The sequence below is a fragment of the Stegostoma tigrinum genome, chromosome 2 (assembly GCF_030684315.1).
Source record: "Stegostoma tigrinum isolate sSteTig4 chromosome 2, sSteTig4.hap1, whole genome shotgun sequence".
Taxonomy (NCBI): Eukaryota; Metazoa; Chordata; class Chondrichthyes; order Orectolobiformes; family Stegostomatidae; genus Stegostoma; species Stegostoma tigrinum.
In genome coordinates, this window is record NC_081355.1 from 62895528 (window position 1) to 62911003 (window position 15476).

The 15476-nt window shown below is 42.1% G+C and overlaps 1 protein-coding gene across 2 annotated transcripts in view; it reads left to right on the forward strand.

Moving 5' to 3' along the window:
* The first annotated feature begins 1045 nt into the window (after positions 1-1045).
* nek10 (NIMA-related kinase 10) overlaps positions 1046-15476 on the forward strand; it is a 239310-nt gene continuing 224879 nt past the window's right edge. For both annotated transcript variants that reach the window (XM_048523358.2, XM_048523368.2), the window contains exon 1: positions 1046-1144. The gene's annotated coding sequence lies outside the window, so the exon portion shown is untranslated. The remainder of the gene's footprint in view (positions 1145-15476) is intronic.

The following is a 15476-nucleotide window of genomic DNA, read 5'->3' on the forward strand; positions in this document are numbered from 1 at the left end:
CACCCGGTGTGGTTTCCTCTACATTGGGGAAACCAAGCGGAGGCTTGGGGACCGCTTTGCAGAACACCTCCGCTCAGTTCGCAGCAAACAACTGCACCTCCCAGCCGTGAACCATTTAAAGTCCCCACCCCCATTCTTTAGGTGACGTGTCCATCATGGGCCTCCTGCAGTGCCACAATGATGCCACCCGAAGGTTGCAGGAACAGCAACTTATGTTCCGCTTGGGAACCCTGCAGCCCAATGGTATCAATGTGGACTTCACCAGTTTCAAAATCTCCTCTTCCCCCACTGCATCCCAAAACCAGCCCAGCCTGTCTCTGCTTCCCTAACCTGTTCTTCCTCTCACCCATCCCTTCCTCCCACCTCAAGCCGCACCTCCATTTCCTACCTACTAACCTCATCCCACCTCCTTGACCTGTCCGTCTTCCCTGGACTGACCTATCCCCTCCCTACCTCCCCACCTATACTCTCCTCTCCACCTATCTTCTTTTCTCTCCATCTTCGGTCCGCCTCCCCCTCTCTCCCTATTTATTCCAGTTCCTTCTCCCCATCCCCTTCTCTGATGATAGGTCTAGGCCCGAAACATCAGCTTTTGTGCTCCTGAGATGCTGCTTGGCCTGCTGTGTTCATCCAGCTTCACATTTTGTTATCTTGTACCTTCATAAATTCTGGTTTGCTTTTGAAAATTGGGGAGTACTCTTGTGGAACTGCCTTTTGAGACATCAAAGGCATTTATAACAAATCTGAGGAAGCGCCAATACTTGTTGGCCAATCTGATGATTGTATTGACGTTCAGCTTGTGGGCGGTAGGGCCGAGAAGAAACACTGAGCAGAGACAGTGCTCCTTGCCGGCCACCGGCGCTGGTCCGTTACTGGGCAGGCGTTCCTCCACCGCCGTTGTCAGGGTCGTGCCTGGTTTCCATGGGGACCGCGCTGGCGGCGTCAGCGCTCACCATGGAGCTGGCAACAGGGCAAAGTCGACTCTGCCAATTGGATGATTGAACAGGATGTCTGAGTACGGGACGCTCTAATTGGTCTGGGTAGTTGGCTGCGAGTGCCTAAGGCTGGTGAAAAGTAAACGGAGCTGCTTGGTTTGGAGAGGGAGAGGGAGAGGGAGAACCACAGGCAACACCATGAGAATCCGGTAAGTGAGAGAGGGGCCGAGTGTCAGTCAGGCCCGAGGCATCATCAGCCTCTCCTCTCAGTAACAAACACACCGTTCCCCAGCCAATGACAATAACTTCAACCTGAACCCAGAATAACCAACAGGCTCCAGTAGTTGTCAGGACAGGCCGCAACTCTTCCCTCGTGAACATTTCATTTCTCCATCAATTGTCTCATTTCCTCCCATCTCTATTCCAGGCGCTCTTTCACAGAATGTCACCATCGCCAAGCTCTCACACACATATTGTACTTCGCGTCTCTCAACTGAGTAATTTGGTTCATTCCCCGCCTCTCACTCATGACCCCAGAACTCAACACCCCCACCAAAACCTTTCTGCTCTTTCTGCGAAATCTCAGGGTGGCTAAGTGAGAGGCTCATGCTTACTGTTGCAGGATTGAGATTCAGTGTCGAGTTGAAATTATGACAAACATAGATATAAATACAAGATAAGCAGATTGACAAGGCAGTCTAAAAGTATGGAGATCACAGGAGAGTTGAGGCCACAACTAGAATAGCCAGATTTTATCAGATGGGTGAGACGGACCAAGGAGCCATCTCCTGTTTGTGCTTGTATGTCATGAAGCATAGTTCCTGCTCTCCAGCTGAAAGGTTTTGGGATGCAGAGATTGGGTGATCTCAGACACCATCCCACTGACTGGTTCACAGTAATTTAGTGATAATTTCACCAGGTGAATGCCCCATCTTAGCTTCTTGTCAGTTGGATGGGTGGCAGTTCTGTAAACCAAGCAATACCAGCTGGGGTAAGTGTCCCTGGTTAGTACTGCAGGTCATAACCTCACCCCACCCCTCATGCTAGGACACCAGGGAAGCTTGGGAACTTGACAATGCGATGAGGGTCTGTTCAAGATGTCCAGGGATATGTCTGGGGATAACCAGCTGAAGGATTGCCTCCAGTGGCCCTAGGCAACCCATAAAGGAGACCCTACTCCTTTATCTGTACCAACCTGAACAGCTAAAGCCGTGAGGCTTCCTATAATGCCTAAGGGACATGCAGATGTAGATAAATTACTGGTGGGATGGGATCAAGTCCTTACGTGGCCATTAATTGGCTACTTACGGGCCACATTAAGCCCCAGAAGGCATGGTCTTCCCAATATTTACTTTGTTCCCTATAAAATTTCAGTTGGGTCAGAGATGGAGGTGGAGGTGGGGGTGAAGTTGGCAGAAAGACTATCTACTTGATTTTATGTGCCCCTGCCCACATTCAAGCAAACCTATAATATCCAGTTAAACAGTTAGGACCATTATTTAGTTTATCAATTATAGTTGTATAATTTCAGTAGCTCCATCAGATCCAACATGCATTTATATAATGGTTTAATGACACAGATTTAGGAAAATCAGAGAGAATCAGGTGAAAATATTTAGCTGAAGGAGTGATAGTTTCAGGATGGGTATGTGGGAAAAGGAGTTGACCATTTAGAATTTTGAGGGTCTGCTGTTCAATGAAACATACTGATACATGTCCTAACGCTGTATTTGAGAAGGGGTGGATATAAAGATTCACCAGGGAAATTGTAACCAAGCCATAGCAGGCTTTTAAGGTGGAGATGCTTCAACTAACAGTCACACATATTCCCTAAAAGTGGAATATTGGGATATCTAAAGTTGGAAGTACTTGTATGCGCAAGAAGTAGAGGCTGAAATAAAGAAATTTATAATATATCAAGTACATAATGCAGTAGAAAACTACGTGTGCACAGTAAGCATTCAAGACAGACCAAAAGTGAGAAAAAAAAATTGACTTACAAGGAACTCCAAACAATTTGTTATCCGCATAAATGGAAAATGGTAGCTAAAAGGGCGATGGGACCAATTTAGAAACAAAAAAAAGGAAATCTTTTGCGGATGCTGAGGTCATGACTGAATGAGTACTGTGCATTCTCCTTCACACAAGAAGAGCATAATGTTAACATTGTAGAAGAGGAGAAGTACAGATATTCAACAAGTTAAACACATAGAAAAAAATGTAAAGGTAGGTTGGCATTATCCAAACTTAATTCACCCATATCTTATGGAATATATCATAGTTGCTTCCGTGGAGATAAAAGAAGCTCTGACTGCAGTCTTCTAATCCTCCTTAGATATGAAAGTTATGCCAGAGGACTGGAGGACTAAAAATGTTATACCCCTGTCAAAAATAGTGAGTGGGATAAACTCAATCATCACAAACCCAATTGGCCTAACAGCAGTGATGGAAAAAACTGCAGTCTATTTTCAAAGATGAAATGAATTCTTAATTGGGAAAACATAGGCTAATATGGGGCAATGAGTATAGATTTGTTAGGCAAATGTGGCACTTCTACAAGAAGCGATGAACTTTGCCAGAAACAATAGCCAGTATACTTTAAAGGGAACGATTCTGAGTTGATGCAAGAGCGGAGACACTTAGTATGCATATTTACAATTCTTTGAAGACAGCAAGTTGATTCTCTATTGCTTTTAAGGTAAATACTCAGCTTCATAAAGGCAAACTTCAAAAATATGTGGTTAAGCCTCAACTGGAGCATTATGCACAATTCAGTGCATAATAAATGTAGGAAGGATGTTAAGACCCTGCAAAAGTGTTGAGATTGCAGATGCTCAGAATACAATAAAAAAGAGTGGAAGCAAATGGGCAGTTCCTCTGAGCTGACTGATGGAGGAGAGGCACAGGAAAAGGATGATGTTGGTTGTCTTACAGTCATAGAGCTGTACAACACGGAACCAGTCCCTTTCATCCAACTCGTCAATGCCAACCAAATATCCTAAATTAATCTGGTCCTATTTACCAATATTTGTCCCATATCCCTGTAAGCCTTTCCTATTTATATACCCATCCAGATACCTTTTAAATTCTATCATTATACCAGCGTCCACCACTTCCTCTGGCAGCTCATTCCATGCACACATCACCGTCTGCATGAAAAAGTTGCCTGTTAAGTCCCTTTTAAATCCTTCCCTTCTTACCTTAAACCTATACCCTTTAATTTTGGTCCCCAACACCCTGGGTAAAAGATCTTGGTTACTCATCCAATCCATGCCCCTCATGACCTTATAAACCACTATTAAGGTCACCCCTCAGCTTCTGATGCTCCAGGGAAAATAGACCCAACCCGTTCAGCTTCTCCCTATAGCTGAAACCCTCCAACCCTGTTAACATCCTTGTAAAACTTTTCTGAACCCCTTCAAGTTTCACAACCTCCTTCCTGTAGCAGGGAGACCAGTATTCCAAAAGTGGCCTAACCAATGTCCTGTACAGCTGCAACATGACCTCCCAGCTCCTACACTCAATGCACCGACAAATAAAGACAAGCATTCCAAATGGCGCCTTCACTATCCTGTTTACCTGGGACTCCGCTTTCAAGGAACTATGAATCCGCACCCAAGGTCTCTTTGTTCAGCAACACTCCACAGGACCTTACCATTAAGTGTTTCAATCCTGCCCTGATTGGTCTTTCCACAGTACAGCACCTGACATTTATCTAAATGAAACTACATCCGCCACTCATCGACCCATTGGCCCATCTGATCAAGGTCCTGTTGTACTCTGAGGTAATCTTCTTCACTGTCCAGTACATCTCCAATTTTGGTATCATCTGCAAACCTACTAACCATATGTTCACACCAAATCATTTATATAAATGATGAAAATCTTGTGAAAAACTGCAGAAGACTTGAGGAGGAAGAGAAAAGTTCTTCTGAATCAAATATAATTGTGATAACACAGCATGGAGCTGGACGAACACAGCGGGCCAGGCAGCATCAGAGAAGCAGGAAAGTAAACATTTCGGATCAGGACTTTTCTTTACAAATGGGGGCAGGGGAAGGGAGCTCTGAAATATATCGAGAGAGGAGGGGTGTGGCTGGGGAGGGTAGGTGGGATGGTGATAGTTGAGTGTCGCTAGGCATTCGTGGGGATTGGTCAGTGAGGTGGGAGGGTGGATAAGTGGGAGAGAAGATGGACAGGTTGTGTCAGCTCAAAGAAGTGGGGATGAGGGGGAGGGTTAGTTGTGGGATGAGATCGAGGGTGATTATGTGCTGTTGAGTATATTACAAAGGGAAGAACAAAAACTGCTCAGATTTTTGAAACCTTTCTCTAATCTCTAAGCCCCTTTTACCTCATTGCAAAACTTTTTTTTATTCCAGTACTTTTTTACTAAATCTCTTCTACAGCTTCTCTAAGCTTCCCAAAATGCAATGCCTAGAATTATACACTAAAATGAGGCTAAAGCATTTTGGTGTTTTAGAAAGGTTCTGATGAATCAAGCCAAAGACCTTTAATGCTTTTTAGCAAACATTACATGTCACCCTGCTACTTCCATGGATTGTTCTACCTTCACTTGAGTTTTCTGTATCCTTGTTTAAAATTGGACCATTTAGTTCATTTTTTCTTGCCTCATTCTTCCTATAAAAGTATGCAACTTCACATTGCTTGGTATTGAATTTCATCTGTCTTGTGTCTGATGTCTGAATAACTTCTTTTGTTGTTTAGCTTTGTTGCTATGCAAAATAAATGCTCCTGAGACCAAACAGGTTAATGGTATGATGATACAATGTGAGGCTGGATGAACACAGCAGGCCAAGCAGCATCTCAGGAGCACAAAAGCTGACGTTTCGGGCGTAGACCCTTCATCAGAGAGGGGGATGGGGAGCGGGTTCTGGAATAAAGGTTCCAGAGTCCAAACTCAAAGGACAAAGAGTAGGAAGACTTCTTCAGGTTCCGTTGATTTCTTGTTGCTGAGATCACGTTTCTGACAGCCAAAGAATCAGAGAGATATCATTAAATCAGACTTTGTTTCAGATGGAGAGTCAGTCAGACTTAAACCAGTAAATGGAAGTGACAGTTCCAGAGCTTAGCAGGAAGTTAAAGATACTGATTTCTGGAACTTTCTCAGGTCAGCAGAAGATACCTTACTGAGAGAGATCTGTACACCTTGTCCCGCTGTAAGAATTTTTTTCAAAAGAGAGAGATCTTTCTTTTTTACTGCCAGCTTCTTTTATTTTTTTTCAACAGGCACCTGTTGAAAGAACAACTGTAAGTCACAAGATTGTTCCTTGGCCAACTTCAGTTCAAGGCCCCAACTCTTCCAAACCAAGTTTGTGAAGCCATTAAAGCTATACATCTCACCTCTTATTGCTCTTATAAGCTTTGAGTTGCATTCTTTTCACAAAGTTAATTGACATTTTGTAAGCAATAGGTGACCGATAAAATATTTCAATTCCTGGTTCTTCTGTTCTAAGTAGTCACCTGGTAAATCCTCTGAAACTCAAAATTGTCTGAATCTTTCCACCTCTTCCATCGTTATTTTCAAGATGCATGTATTTCCAGCACAGTGAGGATACATTTAAAGGAAATTTTGGCACGCACTTAGGACAGACATGATGGGAAGGACATGTTGATAGAATGTGTTGAAAAAAACTGAATGGAGAGTTGTGTGAAGCAAAACCCAGATGGTCAGAATGCAAGATGATGAGGTGTGGGGCTGGATGAACGCGGCGGGCCGGGCAGCGTCTCAGGAGCACAAAGGGTGACATTTCGGCTTTTGTGCTCCTGGGATGCTGCTGGGCCTGCTGTGTTCGTCCAGCCTCACATTTCATTATCTTGGATTCTCCAGCATCTGCAGTTCCCATTATCACTGATACAATTTTAACCTCACTGCGAAGCTTCTTCCAGGGATGCCTAACCTGAAGAAGCTACCCTCCTCCCTCCGGACCAACCTCAGGGAATCTCTCTCCCACTGCAACTCTCTTGTACCTGTCTGTCTTCCCTGGACTGACCTATCCCCTCCCTACCTCCGCACCTATACTCTCCTCTCCACCTATCTTCTTTTCTCCCCATCTTTGGTCCACCTCCCCCCTCTCCCTATTTATTCCAGAACCCGCTCCCCATCCCCCTCTCTGATGAAGGGTCTAGGCCCGAAACGTCAGCTTTTGTGCTCCTGAGATGCTGCTTGGCCTGCTGTGTTCATCCAGCCTCACATTGTGTCATCTTGGATTCTCCAGCATCTGCAGTTCCCATTATCAATGGTATGATGAATAACCCCTTTTATAGGAAAGCTAATATGTTAACAATGACTTTGGAAGTTATGTGACTAAAAGCTATTTATACTCTAGGAAAAATCATAGCTGCTATGTTTTTGGGATCAAGCAGATTTCAGTTCTGGAAATTAGTTATAAGTATTCAATCAATTACAGGTATTTCGATTTTCTGGAATTTTGATGTTACTTCCATTTCAGGGAAAAATTTCATGCAACTTTATTGAGAAGATTTCCGTTTCTGGTTTATCACCTTCCTCAGGTGAATGGTCTAAGTTGTTATACTAATTATACAAACTAGTTTGTTATATGTTGACTTATAATATGGATCTTAGAAAGTAGGTCAAAGAGTCTCATTCTATCAATTCTTGTATTTCTATAGCTGTGCACAGATTACATTACATGTAATATTTTACAGCAGAACTGTAACTGTTGAATAATGTGCAGTTGTACCTATACTGATCAATGTGAAATCTTTAATCAATGCGTTCTTGTTTCTAAAAGCATTTTGCAATTCACTATTAGATTTGATCTTACTGAATAGATAACTCTGTCATTAGCATCATGTCAACTCTCTCGTATGACAGAATTGTGGATTCAAGTCTGATTTCTTAAGATTTTAGGGCTTTGTGCAATGTTGAAAGAAGTTTGTGAGGTAATGTTAATTCAAAGTCCTGACTGTCTTCTCAGTAAATACCGATATATTAAGCATAGGACAGTTATCCTGGTGCCAAAGCTAATGTTTGTGTCCCAATTAATGTTACTGAAATAAATTGTCTATCATTTATTTCAACACTGTGCGCAAAAGAGGTAGTCTCTTGTGTAAATGACAGGTGTCTTGGCTGGGCAGGTGAAAAGTCACTGAGACCTCTACATCATCTCTCTTTGTCAAGGCCTGCCACATATTGTGCTGTTCTGGAAGTTAACATATCAGTGGCAGACGTTCCTGTGGATCAAGGACTTCGAAGATTGAACGTCCTACTTGCTGATAGCTTGTGGCTAATCAGAGATGGCAGATCTTTTGTACTGACTGACGTCACCAATGACGAAGTTGCTACTGGTAGTATGATATCTGAGAGATCCAGGCATAAGCGAAAGATAATAAGAAAAAGATCACAAGGAGGAGAATGAAGCTTGGCAGCAAAGAAGAGCTGGAGGGTGGCTCTCCTAGCATCACCCATATTTCCAGATGCTGGCTGTCTCAGTCAGGTATTGAGTACTTTGGAATAAGGACTCTCTGCTTCAGGCTTCCCCATGGCAAGCCCATTTCCAACTACTGGGTTATTGGTAATGGCAGAAAGAGGCCTTCTTGATCATTTATGCATTTGAGAGCTTCAATTGTTGGCAGGATGAGAAAACCATCAAGGCCTCCCATTACAGACATAATAAGAATGATGACAGGAAGTTGCCAGAGTACCAGTTGACTAAATAACCTCTTGCTACCAAACTCGCCACAGGAAAGAGTGCAACATTCCACCTAGTATCGCCTACATTTCCTGTATTACAACATTGTGAAGAATGTTTCACTGGTTGTGAAGTGCTTTGATTCTTGTGTAAAGAATAGAAGTGAACTTCTTGTTACCCTTTCTGTTAAGTTTGATGTTATCATTAAGGCAGAATGTGGTCAGCCACTCTTTTGCCACGCATGATTGAAGAAATGTCTGAGAACTGTCAAATGAACTGAATAAATTGTATTTTTAAAATATGCCTAACCTGATTGTAGTAGTGGAAGGGCAGAATGTCTGTGAATATGGTGCCAATCAAGCGGGCTGCTTTAACCTGGATGGTGTTGAGTTTTTTGAGTGTTTTTGGAGCTGCACTCATCCAGACAAATGGGGAGTATGCCGTCACAATTCTGACATTATGCCTTGGAGCTGGTGGACAGGCCTTGTGAAGTCAGAGGTAAGTTTGTGGCAGAGGCTTCTTAGCCTCTGAACTGATCTTGTGACCACTTATGTGGCTAGTCCATTTCAGTTTTTAGTCAATAGCAATCCCCAGGATATTGTCCAGACCTTGCTTACATAACCGCGTGGAATGCTTCAGTACCTGAGGAGCCGTGAATGGTGATGAATATTGTGCAGTGAACAGTGAACCTGCCCACCTCTGACCTTACAATGGAAGGAAAGTCATTGAAGTAGATGAAGATGGTTGGGCCTAGAGAATTTCTTCGAGGAATTAGGGATCTTGTGACACACTGATAGTGTCCCTATCTTTGGGCCAGAAGACCTGGATTCCAATCCCACCTGCGCCAGAATTGTACTTCAATATCTCTGAACAGGTTGATTTGACACATCTATCCTGAGGAATAATTTCAGTGATAACAGACCTACATCAACCACAACTGCCTTCCTTTATGTAAATATAACTTCAACTAGGGGAAGGTTTTTCCATTGAACCTCACTTGGCGAAGGCTTCTTGCCTCATTTCTGTCAAATACATCATTGATTCAAAAGCAATCACTCTCATCTCCCCTTTGTAGTTCATCTCTGGTGACCGTGTTTACCTAAAGGCTGTAATGACATCAGACGCTGAATAGCCCTGTCAGAATACAAACTGTGTCAGTGAGCAGGTTATTGCTAAGCCAGTGCTGTTTTAGCCTTATCTTTTGAACTGATGTGCTATGCTGTTAGACACACAGGTAAGTCTGCATTATAGATTTACGCTGCTGCTATGGCATACAAGTCTGCACTCTTCATTGAACCAGAGTTAATCCCTGAATGGTAAGGATAGAGTTGGGGATATGCAAGACCGTGAGGTTACAGATTGTGTTTGAGTACAATTCTGATGCTGTTATCGGCCACAGTGCATCATGGATGCCTAGGCCTTAGTTGCTAGATCTTTTCAAAACCTATTCCAGTTGGTATGGTGGTAATGCTACACAGCACACTAGGTATCTTCAGTGTGAAGATGGGATTTTGCCTCCAAATGTCACTCCTACTCATACTAGGCTAACTGCCACAGTATTTGGCAGTAACTGTGGAATGTAGTTTGGGGCAACTGTTTGAAGGTAAATCCACATCTGCCATGTGGGAACCTTTTAAAGGTCAGTTGGTTAGAGTTAAGGACCAGCATGTTAACTGTAAAAATGAAGGATAAGGATGGCAAGATTCAGAACCTTGGATGAGAAGAGAAATTGAGAGGTTAGTCAAAAAGAAACAGGAAGTGTTCATAAAGTTTAGGAAATTGAAGACAGGCAGTCTTCAAAGAATACAAAGATAACAGGAAAGAACTCAAAAAAGGCAATTAGGATGGCTAATAAAGGCCATGAAATGTGTTTGGCAAACAGGATTAAGGAAGATCCAAAGGTGTTTTATAAACATATAAGGAGGAAGAGGGTAGCTAAGTTCAGGGTAAGTCCACTCGAAGACAAAGGAAGGAATTTATGGGTGGAGTTGGAGGATGTGGATCAGGTCTTAATGAATACTTTGCATTGACATTCACAATGTTGGATGGTGAGTCTCGGGAGGGGTATGTTGCTATTCTGAGGCATGTCCAATATAAGAAAAAGAGGAGGTGTTGGGTGTTTGAAAAAGCATTAAGGTAGACAAGTCCCCAGGACCTGATGCAATCTATCCCAGAATGCTGAGTGAGGCAGGTGAATGGATAATTGAAATCTTTATCCCATGGTAGAAATGCCAATTACAAAGGGAAATAGGTTTAAGGAAAAAATGGGTAAATTTACTGGAGATGTGAGAGGCAGGTCTTTTACAGAGTGTGGTAAATACATGGTATGCGCTGCCGGTGGAGGTGGATACAATAGCAACGTTTAAGAGGTACCATGACAGATACACGAATAGGCGGGGAATAGAGAGATATGAACTGTGTAGGGTCAAACATTTTTAATTTAGAAAGACATCATGTGTCAGCGCAGTGCTAATTTCCTGCACTATCCCTCAATGTCATTAATCTCCAGAAAGGAAATGATTTCTGTATTGAACATGCTCGACAGCTGAGCAACCACATCTCTCTGGGTGAGAGAATTCCAAACAATCATGATCGTCTGAGTGAAGAAATTCCTGAATTTATGTACAAAAGCAGAAGCTGTTGGAAAAGCTCAGCAGGTCTGGCAGCAACTGTGAAGAGAAAATCAGAATTAATGCTTTGGATCTGGTGATCCTTCTCTGAGCTTTACCAGCAGCTTCTGTTTTTGTTCCTGATTTACAGCATCTACAGTTCTTTTGGTTTTCCTGAATTTATGTCCCTGGTTCTAGACTCACCACCAGGGAAATAGCCTATCCACATTGACTGTAAGAATTTTGTAATATTCAATGTGATACACTCATTCTTTGAGATCTGAGGCCCAGTTTCCCCAATTTTTTCCTCATAAGACAATACAACCACCTGGGAATGTTTGGTGAATGTCTGCTGTATTCCCTATTTAACAAGTATATCATTCCTTAAATAAGGAGACCAAAACTATTATGCTGCAGGTGAGAATGGCTCACGGAAGATCTGTATGTTACGCCTCAATATATTGTTCCCAGAATTGTCACAAAAGTTAAGATTTTAAAAAGTATGCACAATTCCCCGATTTACCTGACTTCCAGACCCAGGTTGACAGAAAATGTGGCCAAGATTTTTGGACAGGTAAACAATTATCAACTGCCAACTTACGACTCTCCTAGTTAAAACTCGAAGCAGCTAATAAACTGCCCCTCTTAAGACAGGCACAGAGTTAGGAAAAGAAAGGAATGTTATGGGCAGAAGGAAAACTGGGAAAGCAAGTCAGTGATCCCTGTTCATAACATGACTCTTTTGCTGATCAGAATGCTGCTCTTGATCTTTCTTCTCTCAATGCTTTCACTTTTGTATAGAAAGCACAAAGTGACAAGTTCACATTTCTAAAGACTTGTTAATTAAAAAGCAAAACTCCCTGCAACTGCTGAGGGTAAAATAAACTTTTTTCAGTCTTAAAATGGTTTCTATTGCAGAGAACAGGGAGATCTCCTGAGCTGGTAGAGATCTGATGCTTTCTCACTGTCTTTTTCATAACCCCAAGCAGTCCAGCTACCTGGGAGCCAATCATGCAGTTGTTGGCATGCAGAAAGCCTTACCATTGACAACTTCTCACTAATTCACAGACCAATCAGCTACTTGATGCCAAGTGAATTTCCATTTATATACAGCCCTTAGATCCAGTTCATCTGCAAACCATTCACCACTACTTGAACTCCTTGATCTATACTACAAGTAATATCCTTAAAAATCTCCACAGATTTATTAAAAGTGATTTCCCTTTCATAAATTCCATGTTAACTGTTCAATTTCACTGTTATTTTCTAAATGAAGAGTTATCACATCCTTTATAAAACCATAGGACATAGGAGCAGAGGTAGGCCATTCAGCCCACTGAGACTGCTGTAACATTCAATGATCACAGTTGATCTGTTAATCATCAGCTCTACATTCCTGCCTTTTTTCCATGACCATCGATTCGCTTACAGTTTAAAAATCTATCTCAGTCTTGAATGTGTGTAATAATATAAAATTTCCATAATCCCAGAGGGTCATTGGGCAGCTCTCTGATTATAGAGTGATGACTCCTGTGAATTTAACCTGAGCCCTCTGGACAGGAGTTAGGTTGAGAAAGCAGGACCTTCATGATAACTTTGGCTGGTAGTGGATTGGTTAGCTCAATTAGCTGGATGGCTGGTTTGTGATGCAGAGTGACTCCAACAGTACAGGTTCAATTCCTGAACCAGCGGAGGTCACCATTAAGGTCCCGCCTTCTCAACCTCATCCTTCACCAGAGGTGTGCTGACACTCAAGTTAAGCTCACCACCAGTCATCTCTGTCTAAGAAAGCAGTCCTGTGGTCCTCTGAGACTATGGCAACGGTACCTTCACAAATAATAACTTAGTTTCAACGACCCTATGTGGTAAAGAATTCCACAGATTCACAATGGTCTGAGAGAAGAAACTCCTCCTCCATTTCTGCATTGAATGTGCAACCCCATATTCTGAGATTATGCCCTTTGGTTAGAGACTCTCACAAAATGAAACAACCTTTTTGCATCTACTCTGTCAAATCCTCTAAGAATCTTATATGCTCCAATAAGGTTGCCTTGCATTCTTATATTCCAATGAGTATGAAACCAATCTCCTCAACCTCTCTTCATGAGACTCTATGCCTGGTATTAGTCCAGTGAGCTTTGTCTGGATTGCCTCCTAGGCCAGTGTGTTTTTCCTTAGATAAGGGGCCCAAAACTTTACACAGCATTCCAGCTGTGGTCTGACTAGTGCCTTATATAGTTTCAACAAAGCTTTGCTAATTTTATAGTCCATCTCCTTTAGAATGAAGGCCGACATTGCATTTACCTTCACTAATATCTGAACTTGGATCCTAGCTTTCTACAATTCATGGGCAAGGACTTTCAAATCCCTCTGTTCTATAGATTTCTGCAGACTTTCTACATTTAAATAACTAATTGGCCCATTGGTCCATTAGACCAAAGCTGTAAATGATGCTTACTTTTCCCAGCTTTCTACAATTCAATGATTTTTGAAATTGTTCATTCTACACTTGGGACTGTTCCAAGTGCAGCACAGTATTTACTAATAGCACCCAGCAATTAATGCAAAGAATTATTATTTTTAATTGGGGGATTCTGGTCGTTGTATTTTTATTAGTCTTATTGATGTAGGAACTCATGCCAGTTGGTTTTATATATCATACTTCCCTTTGGACAGTTCCAATAAAGGTCTGTACTCCTGTACCAAAAAGGTTTTTTGCTGTCCCTTTATTTGGAAGATTTTGTAGCTGAATTTTATTTAGCCTAATCAACTTAGAAGGACCATGATGATCATTTTAGTCTATCACACTTCACATCAGAAAGCTCCAGTAGGGCTCCACAAAAAAAAATGCCCAACACAGATACGTGCACATGCACAACTCATCCATTTATAATAGATATTCGCCTCCTCTACTCCTGCAAAAGTGCATAACCACATATTTTTCCACATCAAATTTGATCTGCCAAGTTATTTGCCTACATTTAACCAATGTGTACTGTGAACCTCTGAAGACTGTCATCCTCATCATTTGATTTTTCAGCTATTTTTGTGTCATCTGCAAACTTGGCTATAGTAAATTCTCTTTCCCCATCCAAGCCATTAGTATATATTGTAAGTAATTATTGCCCCAGTACGCCCAGCACACCACTAGCTACAGGTTGCCATTCTGAAAATGCCCCTCTTTATCCTGTCTGTCTTCTATTAGTTAGTCAGTCTTCTATCCATGCTATTACCTCTTGCAACATGGGGTCTTATTAAGTAGCCTAATATGTGGTAGCCTTTTATTCTGCTTTACCTCGTTAAAGAATTCTAGTAAATTTGTCCGACATGATTTCCCTTTCATGAAGCCATGCATCTTTAATAATAAACTGTAACATTTTCCCAATAATAAAAATTAAGCTAACTAGCCAGGGGGTGGCACAGTGGCTCTGTGCTTAACTCTGCTGCCTCACAGCATCAGGGACCTGCGTTCAATTCCACCCATGGATGACTGTGCAAACTCTACACAGATGTCCTCTCCATGTCTGTGTGGGTTTCCCTGTGTGCTCCAGTTTCCTCTCACAGTGCAAAGATGTGCAGGTTAGATAGATTGGCCATGTTAAATTGCTCTGATTTATAGCCTTTAGTTACCTGTTTTATTGTCTCCTTCCTTTTTGAATAAAGTTGTCACATTGATAGTTTTCCAACCCGCTGGGATTTTTCCAGAATCTAAAGATTACTACCAATGCATCCATTGCCTCTGTACCTATTTTCTTTAATATCCTAGGATATATCCCATCAGGTCCAGGGGACCTATTATTGATTAGTCCCATTAATTTCCCTAGCAATTTTTTTTGAATTGACTATTTTCTATTGTCTACAGCTCTGCCTTCAACATTTTAATCCCAACCAAACTAATCTCCAAATTCAAAGACCTAGGCTTCTGCTCCAACCTCTGCAAATAGATCCTTGACTTCCTGACCCACAGACTGCAATCAGTGAGGATAGACAACAGCACCTCCTCCATGACAATCCTCAACATTGGTGTCCTGCAAGGCTGCGTACTCAGCTCCTTTCTGTACTTTCATGACTGTGTAGCCAAATTTGATCCGAACTCCATCTACAAGTTTGCTGATGGCACCACTGTGTAGGCTGGATATCAAACAATGACAAGACATAATACAGGAAAGAGAGTGCTTGGTTGCATGGTGTAAAGGTAACAATCTCTCCCTCAATGTCAGCAAAACCAAAGAGCTGATCACTGACTTCAGGAAACATGG